Source organism: Camelus bactrianus, chromosome X, assembly GCF_048773025.1.
Source record: "Camelus bactrianus isolate YW-2024 breed Bactrian camel chromosome X, ASM4877302v1, whole genome shotgun sequence".
Lineage (NCBI taxonomy): Eukaryota > Metazoa > Chordata > Mammalia > Artiodactyla > Camelidae > Camelus > Camelus bactrianus.
Genome location: NC_133575.1, coordinates 114,644,121 through 114,662,782, shown reverse-complemented (window position 1 = coordinate 114,662,782; position 18,662 = coordinate 114,644,121).

The window sequence follows — 18,662 nt, the reverse complement described above, 5'->3', positions numbered from 1 at the left end:
CAAAAGGTGGGTGGTCTCTAGAAACTGGAAAAGGCAAGGAGTCAGACTCTCCCCTAGAGCCTCCAGAAGGAACACACCCCTGCTACTACCTTGACTTTACTCCAGTGACACCCATTTCGGACTCAGACCTAAGAACCGTAAGATAATAGATGTGTTGTCTTAAGACACTGAATTGTGACACTTGGTTATGCCAGCAGTAGGAGAGCATGGGGATGTCGAAGGCCTGAACTGTCTTGCTCATTCATGTCTGCATCCCTTCTGGGAGCCCCTCACCTGAACCCTGACCCCCCGGAGGCATTCAGGAAATGTTTCTTTGAATTCACGCAGCCAGGGGAGGCAGTGAGGGCCAGAGAGGCATGGCCATGGTGAATATGGAAGGCCTCCTGGGGTCCTTCCTGTAGGAATCAGGGGTCTCGTGGATGCCTACACTCTGTTCTGTTTGCCCAAGATTGGTGACACTGCCAGCTGCGGGGATGATACGTGTGCCTGCGGAGGGTGGAGCTACTTTACTGCCTGGGGAAGAAGTCCCACATCCAAGTGCTCTGCCCAGGAAGATCCTGGAGTCTTCCATGCCCCTGCTCTCACCTGTGCAGGTGCCAGCTGGGCCCAGGTGAGAGGCTCTAGACCTGCAGGGTCCTGAGCTCCCTCCTGACCGGGCAGAGATACTCACACAGTGCCGGAGCTGGAAGGCCCTCCGAGGAACAGCGGAGTCCCCTCCCCAGTACCATCTCCACCACTTTCCAGGAGGGGAAACTAGGCCTGCAGAAGGGGACAGCTTATCCATGGTCCCACAACCGCTCAGTGTCAGAGCTGGACTGAGGACCCAGGTGGCTCGCCCCCAGGCCACTGAGATTTCACTCCTGAGAGCCAGAGAGGGAAAAAAGGGGGACATTTTGCACCTCTGGGTGTATCAGAATATGGGGGCAATGAAGAGTTTAAAAGGCATGTCCAGTGAGGGAAATGTTCTCCAAAGTGATTGTGGTGATGGTTGTACCACTATACACATTTCCTAAAAATCACTGAATTGTGCACCTAAATTTATGGTGTCTACATTAAACCTCAATAAATTTTTTTTAAACCCAAACACATTATAACACTTCTTGGGAAAACCCATAAAGAAACCTATTATTTTCCCAGCACAGACTATGGGAAGTAAGGGCTTTTTGCATTGATACTTTTGTCTAGTGAGGTGTGGGTTTAAACAACTGGGGCCCCTCAGCAGCCCTTCGAGGCCTCCCTGGGGCAGATGCTATGGTGAAGCGGCACAAGCTATCGTTTGTCTACAGCTGCCCCTCCCCTCCCATCCCGGCTGGTAGGAATCCGTGTTGCCTAGGGGAACAGACCAGGTACAGGGACTCCAGAGTGGGAGTCCAGTGAGCCAGAGGTCCAGGACTCAGGCACCGGTCCCCAGCCCCGAGCTAGCACGGAGTGGGCCAGCCGCCCATTGGCCCCCTCCAGCTCGCTGCCTTGGGAGCTGGGCGGCTGGACCTCCCCTGCCGCCTTTCCTCTCTCCCTCCTTCAACTCAATCCATTACCTTCTGTTTACAGCCTCTTCAGACAGTTTTTCTTGGCTTCATGCCAAGCCAATTTGAATTAATTTTCCAAGCATGACCCTGTGAGTCACTATATTAAATGTCTTCCAGATAGTTCTCGTCGCTGCATACACACGGTGCATTTGGCCAGCCATCTGCAATCACAAGGAGGTGCCGAGCCCGACAGCACGGCACCCAGTGCCGGCAATGACAGGCCCGAGGACGAGGCCACCAGCGCGGGCCGGGCCCACACGGACCCGCGGCATGAGTCCTCTGCGGTTTCTTGGAAATTTAAAGGGAGACAGGTCAGCTCACGAAGCGCTACCCCATGATTGGCTTTCTTAAAAAAAAAACACAAAAACAAACAAACAAAAGCAGCTTTATTGACATATAAGTCACATACCACACAATTCATCCATTCAAGGTGGACAATTCAGTGATTTTTAGTATATTCACAGGTATTGTAACCATCATCAGACTCAATTTTGGAACACTGCCATCACCCCCAAAAGAAACACGTATCCCTCAGCTCTCGCCCCCCCACCTCTCCGTCCCGCCAGCGCCTGGCAGCCCCAAGCCCCTTCCTGAGTCTACAGACTTCTCTAGTCTGGACTTTGATATGAATAGATATGTGGATTTTAATGGTCAGCTTTCCAAAAGGAAAAATTTCCAGGGATGGAAAAGTAGGTTTTGGCGAGTGGAGGGTGGGTTCCTCAGTATTGGAGGGAGAACCCAACTCTGTCACTGGAGGAGCATTCAGAGGCGGGCATGAAAGCCATCCCCTTTCACTTGGCGTGGACCACCCCACTCGGCCTCGCCTAGCCCCCTGGGGGGGTCCCTGTCCCACAGAGACCTACCCTTCCTGTGTCTTCACTGACTCCCCACCCCTAGGCTGGCCTTCCGGCGGCTGCTGTCCCAAAAGGAGAGGAGGAGGAGAAGGGTTACCTGTTTCATTCTCAGGAGGAGGCTGGAGGGAGCCCTGTTTGGTTTGCACCCCAGGAGGGGAGGCGCTGGAGAGCCACTCCTCCACCTCCTTACAGAGTCCATTTCCTTAGCGGGGCCGCCACCCCTGTTCATTTACTGTCGTCGGCCTCCTCCCTTCTCCTTGCCAGACAGAACTGGCCTCCCCCAAGTCCGCGAGAGCGCCGTGGTGGCCGCCGGCAGCATTGCAGATGGTACAGCCCCTCCTAGCCAGGCCTGCTTGACTGAAGCCAGCCGGGAGATGGATTATTGCACGGTGGCTGAGCTGCACACATTTCCTCACCCATTCCCAGCCAGGGAAGGGGGTCCATCGAGCCTACGGGCCAGTCTTGAGTATTCAGGCCCTGGAGATGGCTGCTCCTTATCCCAGTGTTCCGGCTAGCAGAAAGAAGAGAAACACAGTAGATCCTGAATGGAAGGAACAGTCAGCTTTGCCTCAAAGCAGGCAGATATTGCCAAGGCTGTTTGGAAGGTATTGTGGGTTGAATCATACCCCCGCCAAAAAAAGGTATCTTGGAGTCCTAATCCCTGGTACCTGGGAATGCGATCTTATTTGGAAACAGGATCTTTGAAGATGTAAGTACGTTAAGATGAGTTCATGCTGGGTTAGGGTGAGGCCCAGACCTAGTGACCGGTGCCCTTGTAAGACGGCCACGTGGAGGCAGAAGTGGCGACTGGAGGGATGCATCTACAAGCCAAAGAACACCAAGGATGGATGGCAGCACCAGAACCTGGGAGAGGCGCCTGGCCCAGAGCCCGCAGAGGGAGCGTGGCCTTTGGTGAATGAATAGACAAAGTTCAGATTGTAACCCAAGCAAAGTCGGAAGCACAGAGTAGAAACTCATAAAAGCCACATGGTTACTAGACAAGCCAAGAGCTACTTAGGGGAAAGCCACCGGACCAGGAATTCTTTTTCTACCCTGCAGAATATGTTTGTTAAGACAATGAAAGGATAATACTCTTTTTGACCATATTCTACCCACAGCCCCAGGAGAGGGGAGCAGGATGCTGTACACAGGGAAGCTTGTCTGCTAGGACTGAGGATGCCTCCCATTACCATGCCTCCCATTATTCCATGGACTATTCCAGCAAGTTCTAGAGTAGCCAGGGTAATGTACATAAAGGAACTCAGTCAGGCCAGTGTAGACTGTCCTTGGCAAGGAGAAAATGGACACCAAAGGCCCTACCCCCGAGCCCAAATTTCTGTGACACAGTACCTTGGCGAAGCATAGCGCATCAGGGGAGTTGTGTTCACTTCCTTCGGCCGCAATAACAAATTACCACCACCTCAGTGGCTTCAAACAATATCCATTTATTCTGTTAAATTTCCGAGAGTCAGAAGTCCAAAATCAGTTTGACTGGGCCAAAACCAATGTGTTGGCTGCGCCACTCTCCCTCCGGAGGCTTGAGAGGAGAATCTGTTTGCTTGCCTTTTCTGACGTCTAGAGCTGCACTCCTTGTAGTTCTGGCCATGTGGGCCCTGCCTCCATCTTCAAAGCCAACAGCGGAGCATCTTGCTTCAGTGGTTACACTGCCTCTGTGAGCCATGTCCCTCTGCCTCTCTTAGGAGGACCCTTGTGATGATATTTAGAGCCCAGCTGGAGAATCCAGGATCATCTCCCCACCTCAGGATCCTTAACTAAGTCACATCAGCAAACTTTCCTTTGCCCTATAAGGTAGCTTTCCTGGAGTCTCAGAATTAGGATTCAGATGTCATTGTGGGCCATTGTTCAGCCTCCCACAAGAATGGAGGCAAAAATGTCTGCCTATGGGTGTAGGGTCTACACTGACCAACCCAAACCTTCTCACCTAAATGGCAACGAGAGAGACTCCAGGATCCCTCAAAAGGTTCCCTTTCTGCTGGTCTGACTTACAACGACACCAATTCCCATGCTCCCAGGCGGAGACAGAGCAGCCAGCTGGTGGATTTAGTGTTGACTCTAAGTGGGAGGAGAAAGCTCAGTGGCAGAGTGTGTGCCTAGTGTGCACGAGGTCCTGGGTTCAAATCCCCAGTACCTCCATTAAAACTAAATAAACCTAATTGCCACCCTCCACACCCTGCAAAGGAAAAGAGAAAGTGATAACAACTTTGACTATAGAGCCACCCCACTCCTGGGGCCAGCGGTGGCCACCAGTCCCAGGCTTTGTGGGTCTGTGAACAGTGAGTCACCCCATGTCCCCTAATTCTTGTCTGTTGGCCAGTGCTTCTCATCAGTAGGCCATCTGCTTTTCTTTGCTGCTGTATCGGTGTGCTTTCCAGCCTTCATATATGTAACTGAGCCTGTTACAGACACAGCAGAAGTGGGCACTTCTATTCCTCCCAAGGAAAGTCCTACTCTCAACACCGAAACTTCTTGCAAGGGCATAATGGTACACCAGCCGGCTAATCCGTCTCTCTGATGAACACCCTGCCCCCTCACTGCCCTAGGGCGAACTTCCTAATGCCCACGTCTCCCCACACCATGCCTGGTAAGTCCTTCAGTGGCCCCCCCCCATCACTGACAGCAAGATCAAATTCGATGGTCTCTGTTTGGCTTCAAGGCATTCCATGATGAAGTCCTCTAGATGGCTTAGCCCCGTGTCCACCAACACCTCCCTTTACTACCTACCGCCTTTACGCCTACCTCCCTAGACTACTTTTGTCTCCCATCAGGATGCAATGTTTTTTATTGAGATAAAAGTCACATGGTAGAACTTTTGACGCATGCTACAACATGGATGAACCTTGAAAACGTTATGCTCAGTGAAAGCCAGACACAAAAGGACAAATTGCCTATGATTCCATTTATATGAGGAAACTAAAACAGTGAAAGCCAAATAGAGACAGAAAGTGGAATGGAGACGACCAGGGTCTGGAGGGGGAGGGTAACAGTGAGTTATTGTTTAATCGGTATGGAGCTTCCGTTTGGGATGACAAAAAAGTTCTCGAGGTGGGTAGTGGTAAAGGCTGCAAACCAATGTGAATGTACTTAATACCACTGAACTGCACACTTAATAATGGCTAAATTTTATATTGTGTGAATTTTGCCACAATAAAATGAATTTTCAGAGACAAAATTTCCCACTTTAACCATTGTAGAGTGTACTATCATTGGTTTTCAGTACATTTACGGAGTTGTGAAACCATCATCATAACCAATTTTAGAAAATTTTCATCACTCCAGGAAGAAACCACACCCTTATTATGCACTCCTTCCTCACCCCTCCCCTTTCCCCTACTTTCCATCTCTGTGAATTTGCCCATTTTGGACATTTCATATAAACAGTTTCATACCATACATGACCTTCTGTGTCTGACTTATTTCATTCAGCATAATGTTTCCAAGGTTCATCCATGTATGTTCTGTGTATCAGTGCTTCATTCTTTTTTACGGCTGAATACTATTCTATTGTATGGATAGAGCACATTTCGTTTATCTATTCTTCAATTAATGGACATTTGGGCTGTTTCCACTTTGGCTATTATGAATAATGCTGCTATGAACATTCGTGTACAAGTCTTTGTGTGGACAGATGTTCTCATTTCTCCTGAGTAGATATCTAGGAATGGAATTGCTGGGTCATATGGTAGCTATAGGTTTATCAAGATGCAACTTGCAGCAGAATCCAGTGCATCAACTCCGGATTTCTGTGCTGATGGAGGATACAAACAACCTAGAAAACAAAACCAAAGGCCATTGAAAGATTTTCCTTTTCAGCTCATATTTCCCTGTCCTCTCCGCAACCTGCTGCTGGGGCTGTTACTGTGTTACTGAATTGACTAGTTTAGAGTTTCAGCTCCTCTCCTGAGCTGTGAAATGACCCCCAGTGCAGATTTCAGGGGTGTAGGGGTGGGGGAGGGTCACCGACTGATAAATTTGGAGTTGACTTTGGCTATTATCTCTATAAATCATCACTTTAACTGGAAAACCTTTGCCTTCAAACCTCCAAGGCCAAAATCTAAAATCACCCTATGAAAGTGCTGCCGCACAGACTCCTTGTGTGGTAAGAATGTGTCCACATTGAAAGCACAAAGAACTATTTTGCTATTGACTGTTCTGCAAACTTGATCCATTCAAGTGAATCTCTTTGAAGACATGCCACCTACAGGTCAGGGTAGTTCAACATCAGTTCAACTCTTTCCAAGTATAACCTGTAACAATTTCTTCATGTTTGTAACATTTACCCTTTGAAACAGGTCTTGAACTTGTGCATTGAAAGGGGAGAGTGGGATTTAGAGAATGTCTAACAAGCTAGATGGTTTGGGTTGGTTCATTCTGTTCAGTGCCCATGAATAGCACTTGATTCATAGACCGTAAGTGGAAGGCTGCTCGTGATGGGCTCGTCCTGGGGCACAGCAGAATTAGACTCGGCATAATCTCCATTCTGCTCTCTCTGACTAGATGGGAAGCCAAATCCCAAATAAGCACAAATCCTCTGATAAAGGTACTGTCGTTTACACTTCCAAACAGCCCACAAGAAACAGCACTAAGAGAGGCAGCATCGCTTATAAATTACATGTAAATTACAAGTATTCACTTACTAACTGAAATCAATGATGATGATCACTCTTCAAATGCTGGGCTCCACTGGAGAGAGTCAAGTTGTTCCTCTGTTGGGTCAGTGGCTGTTAACTCCTGTGGTTTATCTACAAGTGAAAACCCTGCTGCTGGTTAGAAACCATTCTGCTTGATTTAAACTCAGAAGAGCCTGGTACAAATGAAATCCTTAGAGCTGGGAGAACAGGGAGGCAGGTGTGGCCCCCAGGGTGCCGCTGAGCCCGGGAAGCCACACCACCCCCAACTCCACGTGAAGGTGGGAGGCCTCGTTTACATTGCCGATGCCTCACTGTGTGACGCTGGACAAGTTGCTGCCCCTCTCCAGGCCTCAGCCTCTTCATCTATGAATGAGGGGCTGCTGAACCAACCAGATAACACTGAAGGAAGGTGCGTTCTGTGCTATTGGGCTGTGTTTGGAAAGCCTCTCATGTGTCTTTCAACACTGATCTGAGTGAGGACAGGAATCACATTTAAATGCCAGGATTTCATTTTCAAGAGAAGGAGCACATTGAGAAATGCATTTTAGAATTGAGTTCTCTGGAAAGGATGGGCTGGGCCCCAGCTCAGCAGCTAGACCCTGGCCTTGATCTAGATAGAATCCTAGGAATTGTTTCAGTATGTATGCTTTCCCCATTCACCCACTCATCCTGTTTCTAAAAACAAGATGACAACTAAAGCTCTTGGCAGAAGCTCTCTCACAGCCTCACTCTCTCAGGATCACAGGGAAAGAGTGGAAGGCGGGGGAAGAAAACCCAGCGTACGTTCAGCTTGGCCACAGGCAGCACGTGGCGGAGCCTCAAAGGGGTGTCTCAAATTTGGGCTTAGACTAAACTAAGGGCCAAACCCTCTCTTTGCTTTGCTCTAGCAGTTCTGGAAACCAGCCTTTCACTTTTGTCCTGGCCCAAACCTGGTGGGGGAGGTGAGTGATTCACACAAAGGGTCTCCAGGTTGGAAGAGACATCCATAGGAGACTAGAGAACCAGCATCCCCCAGCGGCCAGCCAGCTCTTCCATCCTGAGGTTGTTCTGCATGTTAGAAAGTCCCAGAATCCATCACCCCGGAACTTGTCCCTTTTATCCTTTGTTTCCAAGTTGAGGCCACACAGAAGAGATCAAATCCCTCATGAGCTCCCCCCAAGATTCTCCCTCATCACTCTTCTCCCTCTAACCCTTTAAAGTCATCTTTCTTCCTGCCTATAACACTCCCCAAGATTATTCCCTGGGTGAACATTCTGAATTCCCTTTGACCTCCTGATCACTGGTTCCTGGGCTAAATTCAGCTTGTTAATGTCTCTCAGAGAGGTTGCTGGTAGCCAGAACAGGACAGGTGGCCAGGCACTGTGTGTTCACCAGGAGACAGTAGGACTGTCACCTGCCTTTTTCTAGATCAGAATGGGGCCCCTTGAGAGGATATGTGGGGAAAAAATGTCAAACTATCTTTGTTGTGATTCAGGAAGCATCTATAACCCAGCTGTTTCTCTGACTGTGTCTCCTTCTCTTCCCATTTGGACACGTTCGTTAAAATAATAGTTAAACAAGACAAAACAAAAGCTACCACTGTTGGTAGCTTACTGTGTGCTGGGCACTGTTCCATGTGCTGTCCACGCGCGTTAATGTTTCCTTTCTGTTTTATGTGTCCTGACACTGGGGTCCAGAAAGGCAATGTGACTTGCTCCAGGTCACACAGTAAGTGCTAGTAAATGGCAGAGTCACATTTGGAAGGCAGAGTTGGCTGGCTTGAGTCACACTTTCTATCTTTACCTCTACGGCTGAATGTCATCCTCTATACACTGAGTAACCCCACACCTTTAGTCTCCTACTAGCATAAGCAATGCCAGGCCCCAATACTGGCTTTAGGAGCCCCCTTCCTTATACTTCTGGTGCATGATGCAAGGTCCAGCACCTACAGAGGCTGAGGCCCGGCCCTTGGCGTCAGGAAAGCTGAAGGCTGGAGATACTTACCCTGGCTCTCTCCTGGCCCTCCAGAACAGGTCCCCTGGGATGACAAGTACCCCTGACTTGGTCTACCGGCCCAAATTTCAAGGCTGAGGCTGGATGGAGGGCAGCAGAAGAGCATCCTGTAAAGCTACTCTGGGTGAAGGCAGAAGACCCCTTCCCACGGACCCAGCCTTTGTAAACAGGATCTAGGGGGCTCATTCTGCCAGGACTCCCTGGCAGAAGCAGCTTTTAGGGGTTGGGGGCCCCTTGAACCCCTCTTCTGGAGTGCTGATGAGGAACCAATTCTTCCTTTTCTGACCATGAACCCTATAGCACATATTCGTCCACCTGAGAGGCAGTCCAGTACAGGAGTCTGGAAGCCAGGCCGCCTAGGTTCACATTCTGGTGCTGCCACCTACGGGCTGAGTGACACTGAGTGACACTGGGCTGGATACTTTACCTCAGTTTCTTCAGCTGAAAAATGGATATAAATATAGTACCTGTGTGTCTTAGCTTGAGCTGCTACAACAAAATACCACAGACTGGGTGGCTTCAATAACACATTTATTTCTCACAGCTCCGGAGGCTGCGAAGTCCAAGATCAAGATTCCAGCACAGTTCACTTCCTGGCGAGAGCTCTCTTTCTGGCTTGTGGATGGTCGGCTTATGGCTGTGTCCTCACATGGAAGAGAGAGGGAGAGGGAAGAGCCATGTCTCTTCTGAAAAGGGCACTAGTCCCATCTTAGGGGGGGTCCACCCTCATGGCCTCATCTAAATCTAATGACTTCAAAAGGTCCCAACTCCTAATACCATCACATTGGAGTTTAGGACTTCAACATACGAATTTATCAGGGATTCAAACATTTCAGTCCATAGCAGCATCTCATAGGAGGCTGATGAGAATTAGGGAGTTAATGCCTGAAAGCTACTTGCTCAGTGCTGGGTATAGAGTGGCTGCTCAATACACACTTGCCAAGTGGTTTCTTTCTTTTTAAAACTATTTTATGGAGATATAATACACATACTATATAATTTACTCCTTCAAAGTGTACAATTGAGTGATTTTTAGCATATGCACAAAATTTTGCAACCATCACCACTATCTCATTCCACAACATTCTCATCACACCACAAAGAAACTCTGCCCCTCCTTCCATCACCCCCTCCCCTGCCCCAGCCCATGATAACCACTAATCTCCTTTCTGTCTCTATGGATTTGCCTATTCTGGACATTTCATATATATGGAATCATACAATACGTGGTCTTTTTTTGTCTGGCTTTTTTCACTTAGCATAATATTTTTAAGGCTCATCAAAGTTAAAGCATGTATCCATACTTCTTTCCTTTTTATTGCCTAATGGTATTCCATTGTAAACTATACTACATTTTGTTTGTCTATTTATCAATTGATGGACACTTGAGCTGTTTCCACTTTGGCTACTATGAATAATGCTGCTATGAACACTTATGTACAAGTTTTGCACTGATGTATGTTTTAATTTTGGGGGGGATATACCTAGGAGTGGAATTGCCAGGTCCTATAGAACTCTGTGTTGAACTTGATGGGGACCTCCCAAATAGTTTTCCTTAGAGGCAGCAACATTTTATATTTACTATAGACTGAATGTTGGGGTCCTCGCCAAATTCATATGTTGAACTCCTAACCCCCAATATGATGATATTTGGAGGTGGGGGGGCCTTTGGAGGTGAATAAGTCATGTGGGCAGAATCCTCATGAATGGGATTAGTGTCCTTATAAAAGAGACCTCAGAAGCTCCTTTGTCCCTTCTGCCATGTGAGGACACAGTAAGAAGACAGCCCTCTATGAACCAGGCTCTCACCAGACACCAAATCTACTGGTGCCTTGATCTTGGACTTCCCACCTCCAGAACTGTGAAAAATAAATTTCTGTTTTTATAAGCTTCCCAGTGTATGGTATTCTGTTAGGGCAGCCAGAACTAAGACAGTTCCCAGCTGCAGCATATAAGGGTTCCAATTTCTCCATACCCTAAGCAACACTTGTCATTATCTGCCTTTTGATTATAGTCTCCCTAGTGGGTGTGAAGCGGGATTTCATTGTGGGCTAATTGCTTTCTTCAGCAAGTATTTATTGGCTTCATACTGTGAGCCCAAAAGTGGGAGGAGAGCTCAGGAAACAGGGTTTGGAGAGGAGGTGGGTCTTTCAGAACTTGTCTCAAATGGTCAGACATTCCAGGAGGGGAAACTTGCCTGGACTGAGTCCTGGAGGCATCAATGTTCCCCTTTCATTTGGGAAACCAACAAATTGTGCCATAAGTGAAGTATCAGAATCATAAGAGTTACAACAGGGACCGAGACTTGGGGGTCAGACGGTCAAGGTCCCTGGAACCCCAGTCTCAGGATCTTTTTTTTTTTCCCTTGGAGACAAATTGTCATTCATCAGCTGGGGAGTAAAAGGGAGAAATCTGTTTCAGGACAGCCACCCTGACTGCCATGTGGAGCATGGGTTCACGGGGGCAGCCCTGGAGGCAGAAGGACCAGGATGCAGCTGCTCCAATAATTCTGATGTAAGACGGTGACAGCTGGCACTAGGGCAGAGATAGCAGTGGCAGTGAGGAAGATGCGGTTCCAGAAGACACAGTGAGATCTCTGAGTGGGGGAACTTTCACTCAGTTCTTTCACTATTTTTCGCCAAAGAAAGATAGCCTTGGAAAAATTCAAAGGTCAGTTTCTAAAGGAAAATTCCCACCCATGACAGGAAGGGCTACTGAACTCCCTATACCCTTGAGCCCAGGGCTGAGCCCCCTGTCGGAGTCTGATGGGAAGTGTGAAAGTGGCACAGGAGGTGGGACCCACGTGCCTAGATGCATCCTCCTCGTCACCAAGCCATCATGGATGATGCTCATTTTGTGTCACTTACATGTGCGGCTCTGGGAGAGAAACCCAAAGTAAGAAGTGTCCTTGGCTTCGAGAGGTTTCTCTCTACATAAAATCAACATCAGGGTGTAGTTGAAAAATAGTAAAAGATGCAAATGCCCACCCAAAGCAGTAATGAGTCATTCCTTATGAAACAGGTAATATTTGACCTCCAAAGGCTTTCAAGAAAGAAGTGCCCATTGCCCTTGGGCTTCAGGGGCATTAGCATTTGGATACCAGGATAGAGGAGCTAAGGGAAGACACGATGAGCAACGGAAACTTCATAAGAAAAGCCAAGGAGAAAGGGAGGCACGAAGCCAGTTGAGGGCACAGTGAGGTCACCTGGTGAACCAGATGCACTCAGGCAGGACAGGCTTGGAACTGAATGCCAGGCCAAGGCATGTGGCCTGGTCATCTAAGTAATGAGGAGACACAGGGGAATATTACATCCAAAGGAGGAGATGCTTGGGGTGGTGGATGCTCTTAAAGACAAGCTACCACTCAGAAGCCAGAGTGCATGGAGAAGCAAGATGGCAAAGTCACTCCTAGGGCTCTGTTAAATGGGGGCCAAAAAGAAGTGACCAGAAGCAGGGATCTGTGATCATAAATGGGTGTAGAGGACGATAAAGAGTGATGAGAATAAAAAAAGGGAGATACAAGGTCCATGAAAACCTCTTTCTCTTAGGACTCTGCCTAAGCAGAAAAAAGGGGTGAAACCCCAGGGAAAGAACGAGCTTCAAGGAGCTTTCATGGGAGACAAGGCGAGGCGGCAGGGTCTGTGCCCAGCTGGTGGTCCTGCAATCGGGGAGCCTTCTGTTTTCTTTTCCAAAATGCTTTCCTTGAAGCTCACATGGTTTGTTTGCTTTTTAAACAGCTTTTTTTGTGTGTGAGTGGTAAAATATAGTACATAATATTTATCATTTTAACCATCTGTGAGTGCACAATTCACTGGCATTACATTCACAATGTTGTGTAACTATCACCACTATTTATATCCAAAACTTTTCATCATCTCCAACATAAACTTTAGCCATTAAATAATAAATTCCCTTTTCCCCCAACCCCCAACTCATGGTAACCACTAGTCCATGTTCTGCCTCTATAAATTAGCCTATTCTAGCTAGATACTTCCTATAAGTGGAATCATACAATATTTGTCTTTCTGTGTCTGACTTATTTCACTAAGCATAATGTCTCCAAGGTCCATCCATGTTATAGCATAGGTCAGAATTTTGTTCCTTTTCATGGCTGAATAATATTCCATTGTGAGTATAGATCACAGTTTGTTTATCCATTCATATGTCAATAGACACTGGAGTTTTTTCCCACCTCTTGGCTATTGTGAATAATGCTGCTCTGATCATGGGTGCGTGACTAACTGAGTCTCAGCTTTCACTTCTTTGGAGCATATATATATATATGGAATTGCTGGATCACATGGTAATTCTATGTTTAATTTCTTTGAGTAACTGCCAAACTGTTCTGTATAATGGCTGCACCATTTTGCATTCCCACCACTGTGCTACACAGTAGGACCTTATTGTTTATCAATTTTATATGTAGTAGTTTGTATCTGCTAATTCCAAACTCCTAATTTATCCCTCCATCCCCTTTCCCCTTTGGCAATCATAAGTTTGTTTTCCATGTCTGTCTGTTTCTGTCTTGTAAATAAGTTCATTTATATCATTTTTTTAGATTATATATATAAGTGATATCATATGATATTTGTCTTTCTCTGTCCCACAAGGGATAATTTTAAAAGCCTCCTGGGGAGGGTAATAGCTCAGTGGTAGAGTCCACGCTTAACATGCAAAAGGCCCCAGGCTCAATCCCAGCACCTCTATTAAAACAAACAAACAAACAAACAAACCTAATTACCCCGCCCCCAAATAAAATTTTTTAAACATAAAACAAACAAACAAAAAAGCTTCACTGATACCCAGCAATTCAAGTATAGACCCAAGAGACATGAAAACATACAGCCACACAAAAACTTCTACATCCATGTTCATGGCAGCGTCACTCACAATAGCCCCAAACTGGAAACATCCATCTACTGATATCCATCTACTGATGAGTAGATAAACAAAATGGGGTGTATTCATACAATGGAATATTATTCAGCCATGAAAAGGAATGAGGTTCGAGTACATGCTGCAGCATGGATGAGCCTGGAAAACACCGTGTGAAGTAGAAGTCAGACACAAAACATCACATATCATAGGATTTATTTGTATGAAATGTCCAGAACAGGCAAATCCATAGAGACAGAAAGGAGATCAATGGTTGCTAGGGGCTGGGGGGCAGGAAAATAGAGAATGACTGCTAACAGGTTTGGGGTTTCCTTTTGGAGATGACGGAAATATTCTGGAAGTAGATAGAGGTGATTGCAAAGCAACTTTGTGAGTGTGTTAAATGCCACTAAGTAGTATACTTCAAAAGTGTGAAATTGACCTCAATTTAAAAAGAAAGAAAGCTCTCTGATGAGTCTAGCATGTCACCAGGGTTGAGAACCAGGGGAACAGTGGAAAGAGACAGCAAATTTCAAAGCAGTGGACCCAGCGCTAAGGTAGAGAGCAGCACAGAGGCCATGGGAGTAGAAAGGATGGGCCCCTAACCTTTCCTGGGCTGGGAGAGACAGGATGTTCTAGCAAGGCATGAGGGATAAAGCGGAGCCGGCCAGGTGGAGAAGGGCAGGAAGGTCACTGCTGACAATGACAACGTGTAGGAGAATCTGGAGGCATGAAGCAGTATGGTGGGCTAAGGCCGGCTCATGTAGGGCTTTGTAGGCCGTGGACAGGAACTTGGATTTGCTCAGATTGAGACGGAGAGCCTTTAGCCATGAGATTGATGGATTTTAAGCAAGGGCAACACATGGTTACATTTACCTTTGAAGAGGCTCCCTCTGGCTGCCGGGTGGAGAACGGGCTGGAGGCAGCTATGCAGTTTCAGGACACACATGGGTACACACATCCAAACCTGTTTAGAAGGCAGAGTTCGCTGGACTTGGTAATGGAGTGGGTGAGGCTAGGAGAGGGGTCAAGGGTGCTTCTTAGGTTTGGGGCCCCAGCACGTGGGAGATCGGCGGTGCCACTTCCTGAGATGAGGACCATGTTGGGGAGTGGGAGGGTGATTTTGGGGACCAGGCTGGACAGTTGTTTTGGACATTGCAGTTCCTCTGAAAAGCCATTAGACAAGGCAGAACAGACATCTGAATGGATGCATCTGGGTTCATAAGAGAAGCTGGTGGGTGTGATCAGCCTGTAGGTGTGGATGAGACAGCCTAGGGAGAGAGGACAGAGCGAGAGGAAGAGAGGGTGTGGTAGAAGGTGCCAGCAGGAGGGGGAGTGTGAGTAAAAGCACAGAGGCAGGGAGGAACACGGAGATTTAGAAAGCAGGGAATGTTCTGGTAAGGCTGGAACCTGGGGCCAGGAGTGGTGGGAGGGAGTCCATTGGGAGGGATCATCTGGGGTCAGGTCTTGCAGGGCCTTTAATACTGAGCTCAGGAGCTTAGACTCATCCCAGGAACAACGGGAAGAAGGCACTGCGGGGCGCGAGCTGGGGAGGGCTGAGATCCACTCTTCCTGTAGTGAGGAGTGCAGAGGAGAGCAGGGAAAGGAGAAGGAAGGACCCCAGTGAAGATGCCCTGTTTTCACAGGTGGTCATTTGTGTCGGGGTGTCCTTAATGGGGTGGAGAGGAGAGTGTGCTTTGAGAAGTCTTGAAGAGGTAGAATTGCCAGGTCCTCAGTGGATACATGTTAATCATTTTTTGTTCAAATTCACATAGCAGTTAGAGGTAGATCCATGCTGCTCTAATTTTTATTTGCCTTAGTTTACCCAGGCCAGGTCACAAAAGTCTGCAATCAAACAGAGCTTTGATGTTTGCAAAGGAGTTAATGAAATCAAAAGGTCTTATTGGAGGCAATAGAAATAAAAGCAAAAACAAATAAATGGGACCTAATCAAACTTATGAGCTTTTGCACAGCAAAGGAAGCCATAAACAAAATGAAAAGACAACCTATGGACTGGGAGAAAATATGTGCAAACAATGCAACCGACAAGGGATCAATTTCCAAAATATACAAACAACTGAATATAAAAAAAAAACCAAACAACCCAATCAAAAAATGGGAAGACCTAAACAGACATTTCTCCAAAGAAGACATAAGATGGCCAAAAGGCACATGAAAAGATGCTTAACATTGCTAATTATTAGAGAAATGCAAATCAAAACTACAATGAGGTATCACCTCACACCAGCCAGAATGGCCACCATTAAAAAGTCTACAAAAAGAAAAAGTCTACAAATAAATGCTAGAGAGGATGTGGAGAAAAGGGAACCCTCCTACACTATTAGTGAAAATGTAAGTTGGTGCAGCCACTATGGAAAACCGTATGGAGATTCCTTAAAAATCTAAAAATAGAGTTACCATATGATCCAGCAATCCCACTCCTGGGCAAATATCCAGAGAAAACTGTAATTCGAAAAGACACATGTGCTCCAATGTTCATAGCAGCACAATTTACAATAGCCAAGACATGGAAGCGACCTAAATGTCCATCACAGATGACTGGATAAAGAAGTTGTGATCGATCGATAGATCTATGTATCTATGTATCTATGTATCTATCTATCTATCTATCTATCACAACCATAAAAGAGAATGAAATAATGCCATTTGCAACAACTTGAATGGACCCAGAGATTATCATAGTAAGTGAAGTAAGTCAGACAGAGAAAGATAAATATCATATAATGTCACTTATATGTGGAATCTAAAAAAAAAAGATACAAATGAACTTATTTACAAAACAGAAATAAACTCACAGACATAGAAAACGAACTTATGGTTACCAAAGGGGAAAGGTGTGGAGGGATAAATTTGGAGTTTGGGATTAATAGATACATACTACAATATATAAAATAGATAAACAACAAGGTCCTACTATATAGCACAGGGAACTATATTCAATATCTTATAATAAGCTATAATGGAAAAGAATATGAAAAAGAATATATAAATATGTATAACTGAATCACTTTGCTGTACACCTGAAACTAACATGCTGTACACCTGAAACTAACACAACATTATAAATCAACCATACTTCACTTTAAAAAAAAGGTGGTGTTGAATGGGCTGGGTTTGGGCTCCTGTAATATCCAAATTCACATACACTAGTGCCCTGTGTCTGTGTGTGTGTGCATGTGTGTGTCTGAGTGTGTAAGGAGTGTTTGATGTATTGGTGCTCCAGAGGGGAGGCAATCCCTATTGAAAACCAACAAGAGGTATTTGTGAACACAATGTTACTACTATTCACTGGATGCTGTTTTCCACATTTGTGCTCTGTAACTTTTTCTGGGAGGTTTCTTGGGCAGCTTCGATTACATGAAAAGACATAAAGAGGCCAAATGTTGGTTTCTGTGGTTTGAGTCTCCCAAGTGCTTCAGGGAGACTTCACCCAGTGAGTTAAATAAGGTCCACATTTGCGAGGCAAATGTTAAGTCCTGCTCCTGCAGAGGTCAGGATTCAGAGTGGAAAATGCTGCCTTGGAAATATTACAGAGACGTAAGTTATTTTTTGCCAAGTGCTTATGCAAATTCCATATTAACTTGACTGAGCACTAGAGAGAAATTTACAGAACGGTCTCTTGCATTAGGAAAACATGCAGGTATAAGGTTTTGCCCTGCTTGACTTGGCACGCAGGCTTCTAGAAGATGGGTGGGTGTTCTGCATTTAGATTTCCAGGGCAGAGGACTCCTCATGATAATGAGCCTTCAAACTAAGTAGTGACCCACAGGCCTTTTGCACCAGTCTTCTTTTCCTTCTGTATGTTGTCACCGTGGCCACCATTGTCATGATCGTCACTGTTGTATGGTCCTTGATTTGTTAAGAAAACACCTGAAACCCCAAATGGGAATTCTACCAGGGGTCCAAAAGGGTGAGATGAGTCATGTCTCCTGAGGATCTGTTGCACTGGATTACAAAATGCTCAGGTCAAAGAGTTCCTTCTAGGGGTGAGAAACTCTGTTGCATGCAGTTGCCACAGGAGTGGAGCAGGGAGTGGGGTTCTGCAGAAACACGGGATAGAAGTCTTCTGGTTGTTGCTGTCAGTGGAGTGGGGGCTCCTGACAAGCCACACTGCCTCGGCTCCCGGTGACAGAGCTGGAGAATCGAATCCCAGCTTGACCACGCTCCTGAGCCCAGCTTAAGCCCTGCGGGGACTCCTGCACCAGCCTCCTGGCTCTTCTCCCTGCCTCCCCGCCCCATCCCAATCTCGTCTCCACTTTCCCCAGCTTTTTACTATTCATTGGCTTTGTAACCGAGAGCAGCATTTTCAGAGGCAGAGGCTGGGTTCTGGACAGCAGAGTCCTGAGTCTCCTCAAAGAAAGGGAACCATGAAATGCTAGTCTGATCTCGTCACCTGGCAGCCTTACCCTAGCCCCATGTAAACCTCTTAGGGGTTCCCAGTTAGGTTTGGATAGAGTCCAAACTTCACCTGCTCTAGGAGCCCTGCATGACCTGGTTCCAGCAACTCAAATTCAAAGGCTCATTTCTGGATCTTTGCTTCAGCGGTTCTCTTGGAGGATGTCCCCCCACCCCTAATATACCCATCTGTATGGTGAACTATTACTTCTCCTTTAAGTCAGCTCACCCTGACCTTCCAACTGCTTGCTCTTTAGTGCTCCCACAGTGCCCTGCGCTCCCCTCTCTAACTGCCTACATCACCTGGAGTTATTCCTGCCTGTCATCTGCCTCTTCCCCACAGGGCACCC